The 20,970-nt window shown below is 37.9% G+C and overlaps 1 protein-coding gene across 17 annotated transcripts in view; it reads right to left on the minus strand.

Annotated features, from left to right (window-relative positions):
• Window positions 1-20,970, minus strand: part of SORBS2 (sorbin and SH3 domain containing 2) — a 487,674-nt gene that overhangs the window by 243,943 nt on the left and 222,761 nt on the right. Inside the window, exon 1 of one of the 17 annotated variants that reach the window (XM_072622630.1) lies at window positions 5,862-5,967. The exons of the other annotated variants lie outside the window; for them this stretch is intronic. The gene's annotated coding sequence lies outside the window, so the exon portion shown is untranslated. Of the gene's footprint in view, window positions 1-5,861; window positions 5,968-20,970 lie in introns of those variants that run through there. 17 annotated transcript variants of the gene reach the window in all.

The following is a 20,970-nucleotide window of genomic DNA, read 5'->3' on the forward strand; positions in this document are numbered from 1 at the left end:
TTCTGCCTGTTTAGTAAAAATCAAGATCTACATATGCTTGCTTGCTTTTTAAAAGGTGTTTCTGTGTTTAAACATACTTTGTGACCTCCAAATTAGACAATGACAGTGAACTCTATGTTTAGTTAACACTGAAGACTCTGGGAATTTCGAGTGGTAATGAACACCATAGTCTGTTGCAAATACAAGGACATGAGCCAGGTACAGTATGTGATACCTGTATCTTATCTCACAGCATGGGTATCTACTTGGGTCTGAATAAATTTCAAGGCATTGACTCTAGAGAACATTTTCAGGGGTGTGTAACTGAGGCAGCTAGGTAGCTCAGTGGATAGAGTGCAGAAGACCCAAGTTCAAATTTAGCTTGACATTTACTAGCTGTATGACCCTGAGCAAGTCACTTAACCTCAGTTTCCTCAATGGTAACTAGGGGATAATAATAACATCCACCTCCCAAGATTGTTGTGAGGATTAAATGATATGGGAAATAAAAGAAGGAATTCTGTTTCCACAGGATTAAAACTCCTCCCAACTTTGAGTGATAGTAGAATGCAAGTCAGTGCTGGCTAGTTCTAATCAGAGTTGTGACCTAGCAGAAACAGGCTTCTGATCAGGTAAAAGGGTGGGAGGCTTGTGCGCATGTGTGATGATCTGTTTGGGGGGGGGGGGGAGGAGGAGGTGCCTATCAGAGAGGAGGATGTTCAGGGGGCTGCATCTAGCCAATGGAGGGCGGGACAGGAGATGTGAATTTGGAACAGTATAAGAGGGCTTGCATTGGTCTGAGCAAATGTAGCAGTCCGATGGTAGGAGTTATTTGTTCACAGGGGAATGAATGTAAAAATTAATAAAGGCTTTCCTGATTTCACAAGTATTGTTTTTTGTTTAAAGTGAGCATGTTTCTCACAAATGAGATAATATTTATTAAGGCTTAACTCTGTGTCTGTCACAAAGTAGATGCTATATAAATCCTTATTCTCCTCTACTCCCTTAGCAGTCATAAGACTGAGCTCTGAGCTCTCTCATAAAGCTCTGAGTTTGGAGTAGGGAAAATGTGAATTCAAATCTGGCTTCAGATCCTTCTTAGTGGTGTGACCCTAAGGCGAGTCACCTAACTGTCATTTGCCTCGGTTTCCTTAAACATAAAATGGGAATAATAGCAACACCTACCTGGCAGGGTTGTTGTGAGGAGAAAATGAGATAACATTTGTAAAAAGTGCCTGGCATGCTTTATAAATGTTTATTCCCTTTCCTGGGGAGGGATGGCCATGGCAAAAAAAAAAAACAAAAAAAAACAAACCATGTGGGATTAGAGGAGTAATGGATGAGAAAAGGACAGCAATTATCTAGCAAACAACAAGCGTTTATTAAGAGCCACATACAAATAAGCCAAACAATACATACAAAAAATTACAAAGTACTTTGGGTAGCAAAGGTCCAAGAAACTTTGTACAGAAGGTAGTTCTTGAGCTACGTCTTGAAGAAAAACTAGGGATTTTGAAAGGCACATTTGAGGAGGGACTGGATTCCAGGCATGGGATACAAGTCTGTATACCCAGGTCTGGAGAGTAGGGATAATGGGACATGTGCGTAGAACAACCATTAGACCAGTGTCCCTGGGGTACAGCATTTATAAGGAAGAATGGAAATGCAAGAAGGAATAAGGTTGTGAAGAGCTATAAATGCCAAACAAAGGAATCTATGCTTGCTATTTGAAGCTAAAGGAATTTACTTATTAGAGAAATGACATGGTCAGAACTGTGCTCTAGGGAAAATCACTTTTTGCTGGCTGAATTGGAGTGAGGAGAGACTTGAAGGGCTCTTGAAATACAGGCTTTGAACAATGCTTTGGAATGAACTTGCCTTTTTCCTTTAACCACTCTACCCACAACATGTTAGAAAAGAGGAAAAATGAGGTGTGATCTGTGCCCTCAGAGAGCCCCTAATCAATTAAAAAATATATAAGAATGCATCCAATTTCTATGTATGACTCACTCTAGCCAAGTAGAGGCACGGCCATAATTTCGGGGGTGGGTGGAGGGGAGTTGAAGAGGTGTGGGTAGTATATCTGGGGCTACTCGAGGACTAATGGGGATAGGCTTCATGGAAGAGAGAAGAAGTATGGCATAATGGAAAGAGCTCTGTACTTGGAAAGTAGCTCTGTACTCTGTACTTGTCCAAAGACCTGAGTTTGAATTACTAGGTCTTCAGACAGAGGCTAGAGGATCTTCTGTGGAGGCTATTATAAAGAGGATGCCTTTTCAGGTGGGAATTGAACTGTATCTATGACCTCTAAGGTCCCTTTTTAATTCACAGTCTACGATTGGGTGACACTGTATTTGATGACGACTATCGTGTGGCCGCCCAACTTACAAGGATCAGCTCCTCTTACAAATACTAAAAGATTTCTTTGAAAACTCAAAGGAGAATGCAATTGTGACTCTTAGATGGTACCTTTGGAAACAGGTACTGAAGCTCAAATTATAACGTAAAGAAATAAACCTCTTAAAATTGAATAATTTGCCACAGCTCAGTGCAACAGTTTCGAAGTAAAATTGAGAAACTCTCACAAGACCTGGGGTTGTCATTTATATTCCCTTAAGAGAATAGGATATCCACTGCAGGCTTTGTTAGTTTTAGGGGTTTCTGTGTGGGATATAATTTCTTGGCTGATGAGATATGAGTTAACATTCAAAAAGTCATAAGAGGCAGGAGATTTGGGTTATTTCTTATTCATCAGTTTCTCCACCCACCAATTCAGAGGCCCATAAACTTTGATAAGCAAAAAAAAAGAGCTCCAACAACCCTTTCTCATCAGAAATTCCAATTAGTTTGAGAGTTCAGCTAAGCATTATAGTTATTGAATTATATGCAAATGGATTTTTCCATATGAAATACATCAACAAAATCTTTTATATAAATGGATGATTTTTAAAAAATATATATTTTATCAGTTTTTCAGAACTGCCAAATTGTGTCTTCTAAAATTTTAATAGGTGCATATTAAGGCTTCATTGGCATACGTTATGAATTAGTATTATTAAATAGCACATAAAAAGCTCTTAAGTCATTGCTTAGAATGGGGAATTCAAAAGAAAAAAATTCAATATCTAAATGGCATTCAATGTGTATGTTTAATAATTTGTATAAGAATAGTAATGAGCTAATTCTCATACTATCTCTGCAAAGACTTGGCAGGACCTTTTCACAGATGAACACCTTCACAGGCATGATCTCATGGTAAAGTTGAGATGCTTTTTAGTCATTGGCTGGCTGGCGGGGGTAGAGGTATAGTGGGTGTGGGGAGTGTTGTGGGAAGGGACTTAGCACATTCACTGCACCAAGGAAATGACTTCAATCATCCGCTTTGGGGACTCTGAACCTTTTGTGTATTCTCCAGAGCTCTAACCACAGTACCAACTAGTTGCCTTATTATCATCTCTCTGTTTCCATTTCTGCTATCCATAGGATCTAACAAAACTTTGAAATCTTCATTTTTCAAAAATTAGGTCATGCAGCCCAAGTTATCAATGTCCAGTGGTGCTGCCAATAGTAACACAACTCATTCTAAATAGGAGACCAGGAGCAAGTTCAGTAAATAAAATCCAGAAATAAAATTAGAACAAACTGAATATTACAGATTCATTATAATGTGCTCTTTTATTGGGACATAAGATGGGTGGGCTTGGCAGCAACATGAGGTATCATCTAGATCAATGCTAGCACCTGAGATCACTCTCAACTATACACACATTCCCTTGCATACACCCCTCCTCAATAAGGGAGGACACCCAAACAAGTGCTCTGAGCACTGTTCTGTCCTACCCCACCATCTCCTCCCCAACACTCGCTCTCCCTAATACTGCTCATAATGATAACTGGTGATGATAATGATAATAGCTAACATTCATAAAGCAAAACAATTTAAGGTTTGTAAAGCATCTAACTTTATTTAATCCGAAATTAATAACACTCTACTCCTCTATCCCACACCTCAAATAATAGCACATCACTGTATGCATCAGCAAACACGCACCCGTAGTCCATATACTTCCAGATACTTCTCTGTTTGTTTCTTTTTGGAGACAATAAGTGACTTGCTCAAGCACACAGCTAGTAAGTATCTGAGGTACGGATTTGAACTCGGGTCTCTACCCACTTCCCTACTTAGCTGCCCCCTTCTTGATACCTCTAAATGCTTCTGTGGAAATGCCAGTATAATGAGAACTCCTTTTCGGCTACCCCAACAAGAGGGGGAGCTGGGAAAATAACTTTACATGTCAATTGCAGAAACCACAAATCTTTCCATTTCCCAAGTCCAATTGGAATGGGGATGCATCTTCCTTTTTTAGATAACAATATGATCTTTTCATTCATTTAAAATAATGCAAAAGTGTGTGCATGCCGAGAGGGGAGGGCATTAATTAATCAAATGGATTTACATAGGTAAATATAAATACATAAATCTAATAGATCTAAATGGATACACTTTAAGGCATATAGTGGCAAATATTTAACTTCTCTTTGCCTCATTTAATTAATATATATTTAATTAATAACATATTTTATCATATAGCATTTATATTATGTATTACATATAATGCATATTTAATATATTAAACATTTTATTTTCAAAATATTTTAATATACTTTGTTTCTACATATAATATTTCTACTCCTGCTGAATTCAGAAAGCATTAAGGATGCATCCAGGAAAATTAACAAGGCAACTAAAAAATCATCCCTGCCTTAGCAAAACATATTATGTTATTTGTGCTTTGAAGATGTCCTAGCTTTATATCACTATTCTGCCAGTCAGTATGTTAGCTATCCCTCCTAGCTTGAAAAAGAATTATTTATTTGGCATATTTCTGTAAATTTAATAAATTCCTTCATCCATGTTCACCGATTAAAAAAAATATTTAACAGTCCAAACCAAATAAAAATCTTGGGCTACATTAAAAGGGAAGTGACTTTCAAGAATAATTAAGTGTACTCTGCCATCCTCAGATGACCTTTGGAAACGTTCATTTCTAGACCCCACATTTTGGGGAGGGCACCAAAGGAGAGCGACTGAGGGGGTGAAGAGCCTTGAGTCCATGCCATGTAAGGATGAGTCGATGGAGCTAGGGATATTTGGCTTACAGGAGAAAACTCAGGGGGACGTCATAGCTGTTTTCAGGTATTAGAGGGGCTGTCTATATGGAAGAGAAGTTTGAGGTTGTTTTGCTTGGCCCCAGACAGCAAGAAGTGGAAATAAAAAAGAGACAATTTTGAGCTTGATGTAAGGAAAAGCTTCTTAATAATGAGAATTGTTTAAAGGGAGAATGACCTGTCTCTGGAAGAAGCGGATTCTCTGTCCTTGGAGATCATTAAGTCAATATTGGGTAACCACTTGCCAGACATGCTGAAGGGGTGATCTTTTTTGGGTCTGGCTCAAACTAGAGTCCCTAAGGACTACGGAAATGCCAGTATAATCAGAACTCCTTTTCAGCTACCCCAACAAGAGGGGGAGCTGGGAAAATAACTTTACATGTCAATTGCAGAAACCACAAATCTTTCTGTTTCCCAGACCCAACTGGAATGGGGATGCATCTTCCTTTTTTAGATAACAATGTGATCTTTTCATTCATTTAAAATAATGCAAAAGTGTGCGCATGCAGAGAGGGGAGGGCATTAATAAATCAAATGGATTTATCTGTGATAAATCAGAAAAACTCGAGAATCAGAAGACTTGATTTGAATTTGAGCTTGGACATTTCCTAGCTATGACTGTGGATCAGTCCCTGAGAGCTCATTTTCTTTTCAATAAAATTTAAACAATAAAATCTGACTATTTTATAGTCCCCTGATCTCCAGTTGCTTACCTGACATCTCTATCTGGTCTCAAGGCACCTCCACATCGATGTATCACAAGCCAACCTCATTCCTTCCCCTCGATCTGTCCATCCTTCTGACTTTTACTCTTCCTGTCTGTGACACACCCAGTTTCCAAAGTTTTTGTTAGTGTTGGCACTTGCCTCTCCCTAGCTTTTCACATCCACTCATTTGGATTTCAAATTCTAAATCTCTATGTGTTCATTAAATATACATGTAAATACATACACATTATCAGGTCCTATTGATTCCATCTCCATAAATTTGAGATTCAGAACCCTCTACTTACCACAGTCACTACAATCAGGCTTTCACTGCACCCACCTAGACGAAATAGCTTCCAGAATAGGTCTGCCTGCCTCTTCTCTCTCCCACATTAAATCCGACTTTTAAATCACTACTAGACTAACCTTTAAGTTTTTCACACCACATACCACAACAAATTCCAAATGAATAAAATACCAAGTACAAAAAGCTAAATAACAACAACAGAGAAGAGACTAGAAAATTGCATTTTTCACATCTTTGGTCAGGGAGAAAATTGCAGAAAGATTCAAGATTTTAAAAAGCTATAAAGACCAAAAAATATAATATTGATTGCATAATATCAAAAAGGCTTTCATGGGGGGGAAAAGGTCAAATCAATGCAGCTAGAATAACAATAAAATTTATAGACATCAAGAAAAGATTCACCTAATATTACCCTGATTAATGTCTCAGGTACAAGAAATTGACAAAGATGAATTGACATGAAGAGATGAATGTTCAAAGGATATAAAGTTTCAAAAGTGTTATAAGTTATAAATAGCCACCTAAAATGTTTGAAAATCATTAATGATCAGAGAGGGGCAGTTAAGTGAAGCAGTGGATAGCTCAGGACCTTGGATCAGGAAGACCTGAGTTCAAATCTGGTCTCAGACACTTAACCCTGTTTGGCTCAGTTTCCTCATAAAAAATGAACTGGAGAAGGAAATGCCAACAAACCATTCCACTATATTTGCCAAGAAAACTCCAAATGGGGTCACGAAGAGTCAGACACAACTGAAATGGCTGAACAAATAAGATCCCTAAAAGTGTGCCACTGAAAATGTGAAAATATAGAAGACTATACTTTTTAACAGTTTATCCTGAGATCGCTCCATATATATTATGACAATCCTCTGAATCTATATTTTCTGGCAATCATACTTGTCTTTTTCAAGTCTTGCCAATTGGGACAAAACTATTTTTGAATAGCAGCAGATTTATAGAAAAAACAGAGTTTCTTAGGACACAACCCAAATGGCTATTTCTCCAAAGAACTGTCATTAATATATTTAAGTTGACTTTCTAGCAATGATTAATTAGAAAAGTATTAATTTACCTAAAAAGTTAGCTAAGAAAAAAGACATGGGGCTTATTAAATTGTCCCTGTCTAATTTCTTGATCAGTCATACGGTTTTAAATTCTAAATCTTAGAAATATCATAGAAGTAAGGCAGATGGGACAGTCAGGTTGCGCGATGATTAGAGAGCTGGACCTGGAGTCAGGAAGACCTATGTTCAGATTTAAACTCAGACACTAGCTGTGTGGCCCTGGGCAAGTCATCTAACACTGTTTCCCTCAGTTTTCTCATCTGTAAAATGAACTGGAGAAGGAAATGACAAACCACTTCAGTATCTTTGCCAAGAAATTCCCAAATGGAGTCATGAAGAGTTGGTAGGTAGGCAAGTCATTTTTCTAACCATTTTCTGAGTTTTTTTTTTTCAAACGGCATGAGAAACATTAACCAGGAAAAAGCTGGTGCAGGGTTATGGAGAAAACTCCCTGTCAATCCCTTCCCACACATAGTCCCTAGTTAGGAGTCTGAAAGACACTGAGATAAAATTGGGATTTTCCTAATTTCTTATAAATGTGAGACCCCAAGATTGGAAAGCATAAAGGCTTTGACAGAGGCTTCCTGGTTAAGTGAGAAAGTACATAACATCTTCTCTAGTAGCAGCTGTGAAAATGACTTACCCTGTTCCTTATTCTTTCTTATCTATAAAATGAAGTGCTTTAACTCCAAGGATAAGTTAGAAACAGAAATTAATAAAATGACTGGTGTCTAAAAACCAGACATTACATGAATGGAAAACAGTCATAAAGGAACATATTTTTATGGTTACCATCTTTCGGTTTTTGTCAGCTGTTAAGTCAGGTTTTCATTCCCAAAAGAGCAGGCTGTGAAATTTCAATGTGAAATTTCAACTCATCTTAATGAAAGGGGGAATGTTGTAGTTCCAGTTTCCAAGATAACTGTGAGCAGGTAATACCCTTCTCAGTGATAGAAACTTCAACTGAGAGATGGCTTCATATTTATGTTATGGACTAGACCAAAAGTAAGAGAGATCTAGCAGTCAAAACTAAGCCATGACAGAGTGACTCTAACTTTGGATATAGAAGTTGATAAAATGAAGTTGATGGCTGGTACCTCTTGCTACACCTTTTCTAATCTTTTTTTTTTCTTTTTTTGAGACTGGTTCTCCTTCTAGCATCCACACACTGGCTTGATTCCATTTTTAATCGAAATAGGGGCTGTAAACTACTTTATTTCTGTGCTGTTTCTCCCCTCATGCTCCCAGGGGCTACTATATTGGTGTCAGATTTATATGGACACCTGAATAGATTAGCTTAGAACTCCCCAGTTCAAGAGATCCACCAGTCTCAGCTTCCCTAGTGGCAGGGATTGTTATGTCACCACAACTGGGATGAATGGTTTTAAAAATTAGGTTTTAAGAAAAGAGTGAACTAATGAAAAACATTTTATTCACCCAGATATATACCACTTATAGAGGTAGAACTATTGTTCTTGTGTAAGCAATTCATGGCAAAGACAAGAAGCCATAGATACAGAGTCATTGGGTCACAAATCAGGGCTTCAAATTATGTCTATACAGGTAAATGAAATAGACATACAACATGCATTAGTAGAATTGTTCTCATTTCAAGATGTATTCCTACCACAATCTGAGCCACTGACCCAGAAAATATATTTTCTTCAAATATACAACTTTCCCAAATTAATCCCAGGTTTGGCAAAAGGGAGATCCATGCCCTATTGGTCTGAATACTTTCTTGATTATGGGTTAGCATCATACAGTTAAATTATGTAAGAGATTAAACTTTAAAAAAACAATTACATAAAAGTTTTAATGGAGTCAGTCCTTTTGATTGTTACAATTTTCCATTATAAAAAGTGGATGTCTTAAAAAGAGTTTTTCTGTAGATAAATGACAAATGTTGGAGGAGATGTGGGAAAAATAAGACATTAATGCATTGTTGGTGGAGCTGTGAACTGGAGCTGTGAAATGTCTGTAGGGGACATTTGGAAGTATGCACAAAGTGCTCTAAACTCATGCATACCCTTTGACCTAGCAATGGCACAACTAGGTCTGTATCCCAAAAGAGATTAAAAAGGAAAAAGATGTAGCTGTACAAAAATATCTGTGACAGTTCTTTTCTGGGGACAAAGAATTAGAAATTGATGGGATGCCCATCAGTTAGGGAATGGCTGAACAAGTTGTGGTGTGTGATTATGATGGAATATTATTTTACTATAAGAAATGGTGAGCAGGATGCTCTCAAAACACCTGAAAAGACTTGGATGGGCTGATGCAAAGTGAAATATACTGTGCACAAAGTAACACTGTAAGATGATCAGCTGTGAACAACTTAACTGTTCTCAGCAATGCAACAATCCAAGACAACTCTGAAGGACTTGTGATGAAAAATGCTATCCATTCCCAGAGACAGGACTGATCAAGTCTGAGTACAGATTGAAATATACATTTTCTTTTTAATTTTTTACATTTTTCTTGAATTTTTTTTTGCTTATGTTTTCTTTCACAACATGAAATTATGGATATGTTTTGCATGACTACACATGCATAACCTATATTGAATAGCTTGCCTTGTCAATGAGGGTGGGGCATGGGGAAAGAGGAAAGGAGAGAATTCAGAATTCAAAGTTTTAAAAACAAATGTTAAAAATTGTTTTTACATATGGAAAAATAAAATGCTAAATAAAAAAAAAATTATCCTCCTAGGGAAAAAAAAAAAGAAGTATTCTGCCATTAAGCTTAACAGCACAGTATGTACACATACACACATACATCTTTACCTGTTGGTATCTTTCCGCTCCTCCTTTCTTTTTGAATTCCTATTCAATGGTAGGATAAGTAACTATTGATTTCTTCAAGTTGGAATTTGAAGAGTAATGGTCTCCTAATATTATTAGCTTAAGTTATTTTCCACTGGTGTGTCTTAGTTCAATATCTGTTTCCTAGAACTGGTACCTCAACAATTCAACGGATCCATAATTTTCACTGATGTGAGTACTTCTTCCAGTCACAGAGATTAAAATCCATCCTTGTCTTTTTGTTTAAGCTTCCCTTTATTTCCCAGTAAATTTAGCACAGAGGATTTAAGCAATACTTGGAAGGATGTACTCCAAGTCTTTTAACATTTCACCAATATAAGTAAAAGCTTTTGGGTGTGTTTGCCTCTTATCTTTTACTCTCCTTCATTAGTGGTCAACCTTCTTTCCTAGTTCCTGATAACAGTACTCCTTATTTCTAGGATGCTATGAGTTACTTCCACCAATCACATCTCTATTGCCCTTTGGGTGACCTACAGTTTTGATTTCTTTGTAATGAAGATGTCCCATCATTCACAGTCATTTATCAGGAAAATGATGATGTTTAAAGAATGGATTTTAAGAGCAGGGTACAACTTGATCCAATTTTCAAACTGCAAAGTCTCATAATTTCTTTCTCCTATTCAATTCTGGGCCTTCTCATTGAATCTCATCAGTGCCCATCCAAGATATATTTATTGGTGGATCAGTTTCATGAGTTTCAATATGCACTTTTTAAAAGCTTTTTTTCCTTTCTTGGATTGGCTCTCAAGTAAATCTCTAATAGAAAAGGCCCTGAATTGGGTTTTGATCCTTCATACAATCCACAAGCAAGAACTCCTGCAGAACCTCATTATCTATTGGCCATCCCTTTTCCATTTGGACTTTACATGGGAAATATCTCATGCCACTAGCTAATATATTTAGTGAACACGTTTTTTCTATTCTGTGCCTCATTTGCTACTGGTGATCGGAGGATCAATTAACAAAATTATCACAGTGGCTGCATCTATTGAAAAATCTTGTGACATCTTTATATCTACAGGAAGTGCAACCAATGGAGGAGAAATCTTCCAAAAAAGTATTTCCTCCGAAAGCCACCTGATACGTAGAAGGGCATTAATGCTTATTGACTGATTGTAGCACTCGTCAATCATGCTGTTTTGAAGATGTGGTCTGCTATATAAAGTCATCAGTGAAAGTCAGGTAATTGCCTTCTCATGTTTTCATCAAAAGTACCCTCAATCTGTGCTCAGATCAGTCCCATACAAATTTAATAAATATGATCAAGAATAGATGCTATTACTATTATAGAATAGGAAAATCAAGAAAATATCAATAACCATCAAGTTACAGTATATCCCTTCTTTCCCATTTCTATAAAATCTTTACAGAAAGAGTCTAAAATGTTTGCACACCTTATATTCACCTCCTGGCTTCCTTCAAGTCCCAACTAAAATCCTACATTCTACAGGGAGCTTTTCTCAATCCCTCCTAATTCCGATGCTTTCTCTCCCTCTATTTTCTATTGATCTTCTACTTAGCTTGTTTGGATATTCAGCTGTTTGTATGTTATCTCCTGTATTAGACTGTGAGTTCTTCAAGGGCAGGGTATGTCTTTTGCTTTTCTTTGTATCCTGAGTGTTTAGCATAGTGCCTACCACATAGTAGGTGCTTCACAAATACTTGTTGACTAACTTGTATAATCTACACATGTAGCTAGCATATGCACACTAAGAATATGAAGGGGGAACAGGTAGATTTTCACAAAAAAAATCTGCAGATCACAAACTTTACAGTCACGTAACTGACTAAAAATGAGTATGTGTTCACCACAAAAACAACAACCACAACAAAACAACTATTGATTTAGTAGAAAATGCCACCCTAAAGGATTTCATCTAACAAGGTGTCCTAAGTGCATTTTTAAAAAAATTGTACAAATTGTCATGGAAAATTCAGCCACTTTGAAAACCCTCTGATTAAAAATATCAAAGGTACATATGTTTATATATGCATACATACATGCATTATTTTCTCTGTGTATATAGATGGATACCCATGTGTATGTGTATATGAAGGAGATGAAAGTAGTCATCACATGTAGCAAATAATTCAGATACCCAGAAACAACAGAATAAGTACTATTCTTAATATTTTTTTTAATAAGATGATTTACAATATACAAATCATGGCACTAAAAGTATCCCATTTAAACAGGTACAAGGGAGAAATTGTTAATTCCAGATTTACATAGCTGTAAATTGGGGAAGCTAGGTGGCACAGTGGATAAAGTGCTGAGCCTAGAGTCAGGAAGATGCATCTTTCTGAGTTCAAATCTGGTCTCAGACACTTACTAGCTGTGTGACCCTGGGCAAGTCACCTAACCCTGTTTGCCTTAGTTGCATCATCTGTAAAATGAGATAGAGAAGGAAATGGCAAACCACTCCAGTATCTCTGCCAAGTAAACTCCAAATGGGGTTATGAAGAGTCAGGCATGATTGAAAAAGAACTGACCCCCCCCCCCCCCACACACACTCACTTTATTTTTTAATGATGGTCAAAAATAGTTCAGAAAAGAAACGTAGTAGTTTGGGGAATTCTTGTTTCTGTAACTGCATTGGATCACAGAAGCTTAGAACTAGATGAAGAAAACCAGTTTGTGCTAATCACAATAAAGTAGGATAATACTGAGTGCTTGGCAACTAACACTAAAACTTCCAAAAGACAAATCGTACAGACTTGGTCACAAAACAAAGGTGCAGAATCTGAGAGATCATTAGATCTGAGTAAAAAGCATGGACGACGCAATTTAGGAACCTATTCGATTTTCAGCTAACCTTCATTTAACAAGCACTGGGCAAAGCTACTGTGGAGAAAGATAAAAATGAGAGTCCCTGTCCTCAGGGAGCTTATATGCCTCTGGTGGGAACCTATGTTATCATGAATATGTTCTCAAAGAGGAAAGTTGGAAGACATTGGACATGATGAGCACCAAGTAACATCATGTGAAATTAACCTAATTATATATTAATAGACAGAAAATGGCTGGTCAATGACATGGGAATCATTTCAAAATCAGCTTTGTGTGTACAATCCGATCATTTAAAGATTAGCATCACTGCATCCCTCTTGTACACATGTGTACACCAACAGCAGTTGGCACATTATCAATAAATTTATTTTGGAAGATACCTCACTGGACTGTCACTCATACAAATATTGCAAATACTGGGCACTTTAATATTTGCGGAATGGTAGAGATGTTAACAAGCGGAGAAATATCTAGGAGTCCAAAAACACTAGGAAAACTCACATATTGGATGGTTTCCTTATGTGTGGTTGGTTTATTTCATTGAGATTATTTTCTCTCTTAAGTTGCTACAAGGCATTGGTTTACCTTTTCTTTTAATAGGACTTTAAGAACAGGGGTTTAATGAATTTCAGTAACGCTTGGAGCATGGTTTGGATGTGTAAAAGCAGAATGACCTAAAATGAGCTGATGAGGTGGAAGAAGCAGATTATTGTTGTCAGCAGGTGGTGGGTGAATGCTCTGGGTTCTTCTCCACAGGACTTTGGTCCCCATAAACTTTCACTGTGAGATCCTTAGGGGGAACCAAATAATTTCTCAGGAGATAGCTACCCCCTGATAGAAACAGAGACAGAGACTTCTCACCTTTTGCATAAGTGTGAAACCAACATTTGTGCTAATGAAAATTCATCCACAAAATTTTTAAAAGCATCAATTTTGTCAAGAATTCTCATTTCATTAATAATGACTGACATTTACACAGGGCTTTACAGTTAAAAAATTGATTAGCATAATGCCATCTGATCCTCGCAACCTACAAACTGGGTACTAAAGTTATTCTGATTCACATTTTACAGTCAGGGAAACTGAGGCTCAGACAGGTTTAGTGATTGCAAACAATGAGGAAATATCAGCAAGATTTGAACCCATCTTCCTACTTCTAGCTCTAATACTCCATTCCCTATGCCGTGCTACCCATGTTTTCCTGTCTGGTTATCAAATATCATCTTTGTATTATCACATTTTTTATTTCAACTTAAATTGGGCTGCTGGCCTGAGAGCTATTTTTGCCATGGTTCTCCAGTTTCCCGAGCACTAAGCCCTAAACCAGATTACAGCCCTGAGAAGATGCCAAACCACTCAGAGTATTTAGACATGTTTGAATATCTGATGGCTTTTTGCTGCCCCTATTCCTCAGTTCATCTATCTCGACTAGTTGGGTTGTGTATGTGTGTGTGTTTCATCAGAAAAGGATTTTAAAACAGGAATTCCTTTCTGCCTTGACATGTGATGCCCATCCAGCCTTAAACAGACATATCTCTACCATTTAGGGGGAGCTTAAGAAAGAATTTTCCCACCGGTACTACATGCCTCCTACTGCTGAATTCAGCTGAATGTCTGGACTCATAAGATTCTACAGAAATCAATTTTTTAAAAGTCAGACCTATAGGAAAACATACCTGGAAAAAAATTAAGGCATCAAGCTTCCAAAGCATTAGGGGAAGGTTATAATATGGGACAGAATCAGGAGAAAGAAAAATTTAAAGTGCACTGAGAAAACCACGAACCTTTGGGAGTTAAACAAATATGCTTGAAACATATGACTCAGAAATACAAAAAAACAAGACATTGTAAGATGTGAGATCTGGCCACAACACGTTTGAATGGGTACAGAATCAGTGCTTGGAGTAGTATGTTGCTAGACAATTTGGGAGGGAAACATGACCCTGATAGTTACAATTTAAACCTTGGTTTATTTTCATCCTCTCAAGTCTTCTCCAGCAGTTTATCCCTTCAACCATTCCCTTCCCCTCCTCCTTCCCTCTCTTTAATCTTGTTTTGTCTGCTAGTTCCTATCCCTTTGCTTCTGAAGAGATCCAAGCGTCTCCCAACCTTTAAGAATCCTAGCTACAGCCTTCTATGCTCTCAAGCTACAGTCCTGTACAAACTCCTTCCTTTCTCAGCCAAACTCCTAGAAAAAGCTGTTTGGACTCTGTGTCTGTACTTCCTTTTCCTCTCTCTCATTCCTCAACCCTTTGCAAGCTGCCTTTAAGCTTTAGCAAGCTGTAACTGCTCCTTCCAAAATACCAATGATCTCTGAATTGCCGAACTTGATGGTCTTAGTCCTCTTTCTTGACCAATCTGCAATAAGACCTTTGCATATAAAGCTAGAGTCTACACCTGTGATCACTCGCTCTCTCCTCTCTCCCCTCCCTCCCTCTCTCCCTCCCTCCCTCCCTCCCTCCCTCCCTCTCTCTCTCTCTCTCTCTCTCTCTCTCTCTCTCTCTCTCTCTCTCTCTCTATATATATATATATATATATATATATGTATATGTACACACATATAGATATGCATACATATATCTGTGGTATAGAGAATCCCCAGGCTCTTTCAAAAGAAAAGAAAAGTTAGCCCACTTTGTCCTGATTCTCCTTAACCCTCTTGGACCATTCCTTCTCAGTCTCCCATCCCCTAATCTGAGGTACACCCCAAGATTTTCTCTTGGGTTCCCTTTTATCCTGTACCTATACATACTCTCCCTTTGGGACATCATCAGCTCCCACTGGTTTAATTATTATTTACATGAAGATGATTCTTGGATCTACATAACCAGCCCAGGTCCCTTCTGAGCTCTGGCCCCACATCATCAATTGACTTGTCAACATCTCTGAATGATCCATAAACATGTTGCACCACAGGTCTAAAGAAAGCCTGTTCTCTTCCCCCCCATAAACCTTCTGTCTTCCAAAATTCTCTGTTTCTTTTGATAGCCCCATCATTCTTCCAATCTACAATGTGTATAAGCCTGATATTCTCCTCAACAGCTAACTCTCCCATATTACACATCTAGTCATTTGTCAAATCTTCCCATTTCTACTTCCAAAATATCTTTGTATTTACCCCCATTTTCTACTCACAGCTACCATTTTGGTGCAGGTTTTGATTCCCCTCTTGCTTGCATCTGATTGGTCCAATGCAATGACTGGATTGATCACTCTGTCTCTACCTATCCAATCCATCCTCAATCCAACTGCCAAATGGATTTTTTTCTGAAGTATGTGCAGATCTGCTGGTGTCACTCATGTACTCAGTGAACTCCAGGAGCTCTCCACAGTGACCTCCACCTTAGTAGATCCCTCAGGGATCAAAAATAAATTTCTTTGGCTTTTAAAACTCTTTGCAACTTGGCCCTAATCTTTCTTCTAGCTGTTGTTCAGTCATTTCAGTCATGTCCATGACTGTTCATGAGCCCATTTGGGATTTTATTGGCAGAGATACTGGAGAGATTTGTCATTTCCTTCTTCAGTTCATTTTACAGATGTAGAAACTGAGGCAAACAGGGTTAAGTGACTTGTCCAGGGTCACACAACTAGTAAATATCTGAGGCCACATTTGAATTCAGGTCCTCCTGACTCTGAGGCCAGCTCGCTATCCACTGTGTCACCTAGCTGTCCAATCTTTCTAGTCTCATTTTAACAATTTAATTTAATAAAGTAATTTTAAAAATAAAATTCTTTATTACCCTTTTCTTACACTGTAAGGTCTAGACAAACTTCCCTTTCTGTTCCTCACACCAGACCCTTCATTTTCCAACTTTATGCCTTTTGCACCTATTGCTCTCCATGTGTGGAATACCCTCCTTCTTCATGTTCAACTCACAGAATCCCTTCAAGAAACAGCTCAAGTACCACCATCCTATAGAAGGCCTTTGCTGATGGTCCCCTCAATTTCCAGGGCTCTTCTTTTCAAATTTCCTTGTTATTTAACTACTTTGTATTTATTCTGCACATACATACAAATGTATATTTATATACACATTACATATGTGTATATAGATATATACTTATATATATGTGAGTATATGTGTGTGTGTGTGTGTGTGTGTGTGTGTGTAGAGAAATAGAGAGACAGAGAGAGGAAGACAGAGAGAGACAAAGAAAGACAGACTCAGAGATGAATGATAGAGATAGAAAGAGGACAAAAGAAGGGACAGAGAGGGGAGAGGGAGAGAGGAGAGAGATGGAGAGGGACAGACAGAGACAGAGACAAACCAAGAGAGACACACACACAGAAGGGTAGATGCAGGGATGGCAGCCTGGCATGCATGGTGGATGGAAAGCCAAGAAGACGGGTTGAAGTCCTTCCTCTGATATATACTGTCTATGTAATGCTGAAGAAGTCATTTGATCTCAGATTGATGGTAATCTTGCAGAGAAGATGCTGAATCTATATCGTTTGAGGGCGTTTCCTCACCTGGTGAAATTCTAGGTCCAGCTCCAATCTCTGTACTAATTAATGTATGTGTACATGTCGGCTCCCCCATGAGAACATAAACATTTGAAAAGCAGGAACAGGTTTTTTGTTTGTTTTTTGTGCCCTAGCACATGGCTTGGCACTTAACAAGCAAACTCTCCTGTAGAATGAGGGGCTTCTACCAGATCACTTCTAATGCCCCTTCTGGCTCTAAACCTATGATCACATGACTGGGTGGCAGAATCACACATTTGCCATTTACTATGTGTTGTTTCTATTCATAAAGGTCATGCTACAATTAATAAAATGCAATTGCAGAAATAAACTTGGAAGCCAAAAGGAAAGTCTTGTCTCTAGCTTTTCAGAGTAATTGATTTTAATTGCAATTAGTCTGAAGAGTTCTCATTTAACTGTTCTAGAACCTACTTACAATTCCTCAGAATGTCTCAAAGCACTTTCTTAAGGATATATACACATACATGCATGTATAATATATAGACATGTTTTATTTATAAATTATACAGAATGTATAATACAGAACTAAATGTAACATTTATATATTACATATAATAGTGTTATTTTTATTATGATATATACATATATGTATATATTCAATATGATATATTTACAGTATAAATGGGTACGTGTATACACATGTACATATCTATATATGTATTCATACACATATATTCTGATAGTGTCTTAGTGAATCCATTGGACAAAGATAGCTTAATGAACTCAAAATGCTTCTATTTTGATGGTAATACTTTGGATTCATGGCAAGTATGTACTCTATGTTATGAACTGAGGATACAACAACAAAAACAAATAATCCCTGTCCTCCAAGGGTTTCCATTCATCAATGGGAGAAAAAATACATAGAATAAATACAAATAAACATAAGCTAGTAAAGTACAAGCTAACTAGGGAGGGAGGGATCAGGAAGAGCTTATAATGTTATGCAGAGAGAGGGTAGAGGAAGAAAACCAAAGGTCTAAGAGAGAACCTTAGGACACCCCCACGATTAGGGGAGCAGGGTGAAGAGCCAGTAAAAGAGACCAAGGAGAGTTCAGACAGGTGGTGGAGGAGAATCAGAACAGGATAGTGTCACAAAACCCAAAGAAGACAGAGTATCCAGGAGAAGGAGGTCAGTAGCATCCAATGATTCAGAAACTTCAAAAGAGATGATGACTGGGAAAAGATCATCAGATATGGCAAGAAGAGATCACTGGTGAATGCAGAGAGCATTTTCAGGTGAGTGAATGAATTGTCAGTTTGTGTATATGTCATATATATATACATATGTGTACATGTGTCATATGTGAGTTGTCAGATTGCAAAAGATTAAAGAGTGAGAAGAGAGAAAGTGGAAGCAGTGAGTGTAGACAACTTTTTCAAGAAGTTTAGCTGACAAAGGGAGGAAAGGGATGATACCTTGAAGGCTTGATAGGGTCTGATGAGCAGCTTTATTTTTTTTAAAATTGGGGACAACTTGGGCACATTTAAAGGCAGTAAGAGGGAAATCAGTAAACAGGGAGAGAATGAATTTAAGGGAGAAACAGAAAGAGAAAGAGAGATACATGGAGAGGGAGACAGACAGAGCCAGGCAGAAACAAGATGCTTGAGAAAACAATCTATCTGAGAAGACAGGAGGGGTTGGCTTTGGTTACAAGCCCAAACTAATAGAAACTAGAGGAAAGGAGGAGAGGAGAGGATTTGAAGGGGATTTGACATAGAGAAGGGAGAAGAGCTCAGAGGGAATGGCCTCATATTTCAATAATCACCTAATTGACTGCATAATTAAATTAAAGCAGCACGCATTCATCCATAAAACAATCCTCTTAGAAGAATATGTTGATCAATTCAAATAGAGTGTCATATTGTAAAGGGTTCTCAGAGGTCCCTGTCTGAACAGGAATCCACTTTACAACACACCAGTGGTAATCCAGGGTTTGCTAGATTTCTGATGAAGATCCTACTACATTTCTAGGTCATCTACTCTATTTTGGGATAAATATAATCACTGGAAAAGCATATCCTTACACTTGACCCTCTGGCTCTCTTACCCCACTAAGTTTTTGCTTCTCTGGGTTCAATAACTCTCACTCCTTTAATTGATCCTCAAGTGGTATCATCTCAAGGTCTCTCACCATCCCAGCTGCCCTCTTCCGGATACCCTGCCTTCCTAAAAGATGGCACCCAGAAATGAACATGGTACTTCAAATTTGATATCACCAGATGAGAACACAAGATCATCTCACTGGCCCCCGATATGGCCTAAGATACTATTAGCCCATTTGGCTACCACATCACACTGGTGACTTGTATTAAGCTTTCAACCTACTAAAATCCCCAAGATCTTTTTCAGACAAACAGCTATCCACCCATGGCCCCATATCTTGTTCTGGATAAGGTTGATAATTTCAACCTAAGTCTAAGACTTTACTTTTATTTAATTTCATCTTATTAAATTTAGCCCAAAGCTTTAGCTTAGAAAGATATCTATATGTGTATGTGTGTACATATATATAATCATTCAAGTCAACTTGTTAGCAGTCCCTCTTAGTGTTTTGTAATCTATGTCTTTATCCAAGTCACTAATTAGAAAATCCAGGGTCACAGGTGGATTCCTGAGGCATGTTCAGGAGATCTCCTAAGCTAACAAGGAGAAGCAATGATTCCTGGGTTTTGAGTGGGGTCATACAACAAAACTATGTTGTGTTTGTCCTTCCTTGACTATGACTTGCATTTGACTTTGGGAGAAATGAGGCTGTTGACTTTGCACAGCCCTCCCTCACTTAGAACAAAGTCAAATGCAAGTCATGTTATCATTTCTCTGATGGCATGGTCTTTTTCGGCAACAAAGGTTGAACACTGTGAGTAGACTCAGCTGCCTGAATGGGGACCCAGCTAGCTGGGTAAACTCAGTTCTTCCTCTCTCCTGACTGTCTCCCCCTCCCTTTCCCTCTCATCTCCAAGGGAAGGTTAATTTGGATGGCCAGAAGATGCCCAGTCAACTTGGGTTTTACATGCTAGATTCCATTCCATTCCCTTTCTCCTCTCCTCTCCTTTTCCCTTTCCTTTCCTTTTTCCCTTCCTTTCCTTTCCCCTTTCCTTAGCATTGGCTAGGCCATACCTCTCCATCTTTTCCTCAAGAATAGCTATGACTTAGTAAAATATTCATTATCAGTTCAAAGAGTATCACTCTCAGGTGGAGAAGATCAACATTCCTGTCCTCAGTTTGAAACTCAACTCTGACACTTACTTAGGCACAAGATGATAAGCAAATCACAACTTCCAGAGATGGCCATTTTCTCCTTTATACAATGGAAATATTATTTGTAGTGTCTGCCTAAAGGGGTTCTTGTGCAGAAAGCAATTCATACACAAATAATATTATGTTTATGACTATTATAATTATTTTCGTTCAAAATAAGACTTATACTTTTATTCTGAACTTATAGAATAGCTAGACCTTCTCTCCCTCCAAATTTGCTTCTCCACAAATTAAAAAAAGAAAAAGCACAAACCTTTCAACGAATTCTTTAATCAAGCAAAACAAACACACTGCCAAAAAAAAAAATAAGAGCTAGCATTTACATATCATTTTAAGGCTTGCAGAACACCTTATATATGTATCTCCTTTGGTCCTCATTA

The sequence above is a fragment of the Notamacropus eugenii genome, chromosome 7 (genome assembly GCF_028372415.1).
Source record: "Notamacropus eugenii isolate mMacEug1 chromosome 7, mMacEug1.pri_v2, whole genome shotgun sequence".
Classification (NCBI taxonomy): Eukaryota; Metazoa; Chordata; class Mammalia; order Diprotodontia; family Macropodidae; genus Notamacropus; species Notamacropus eugenii.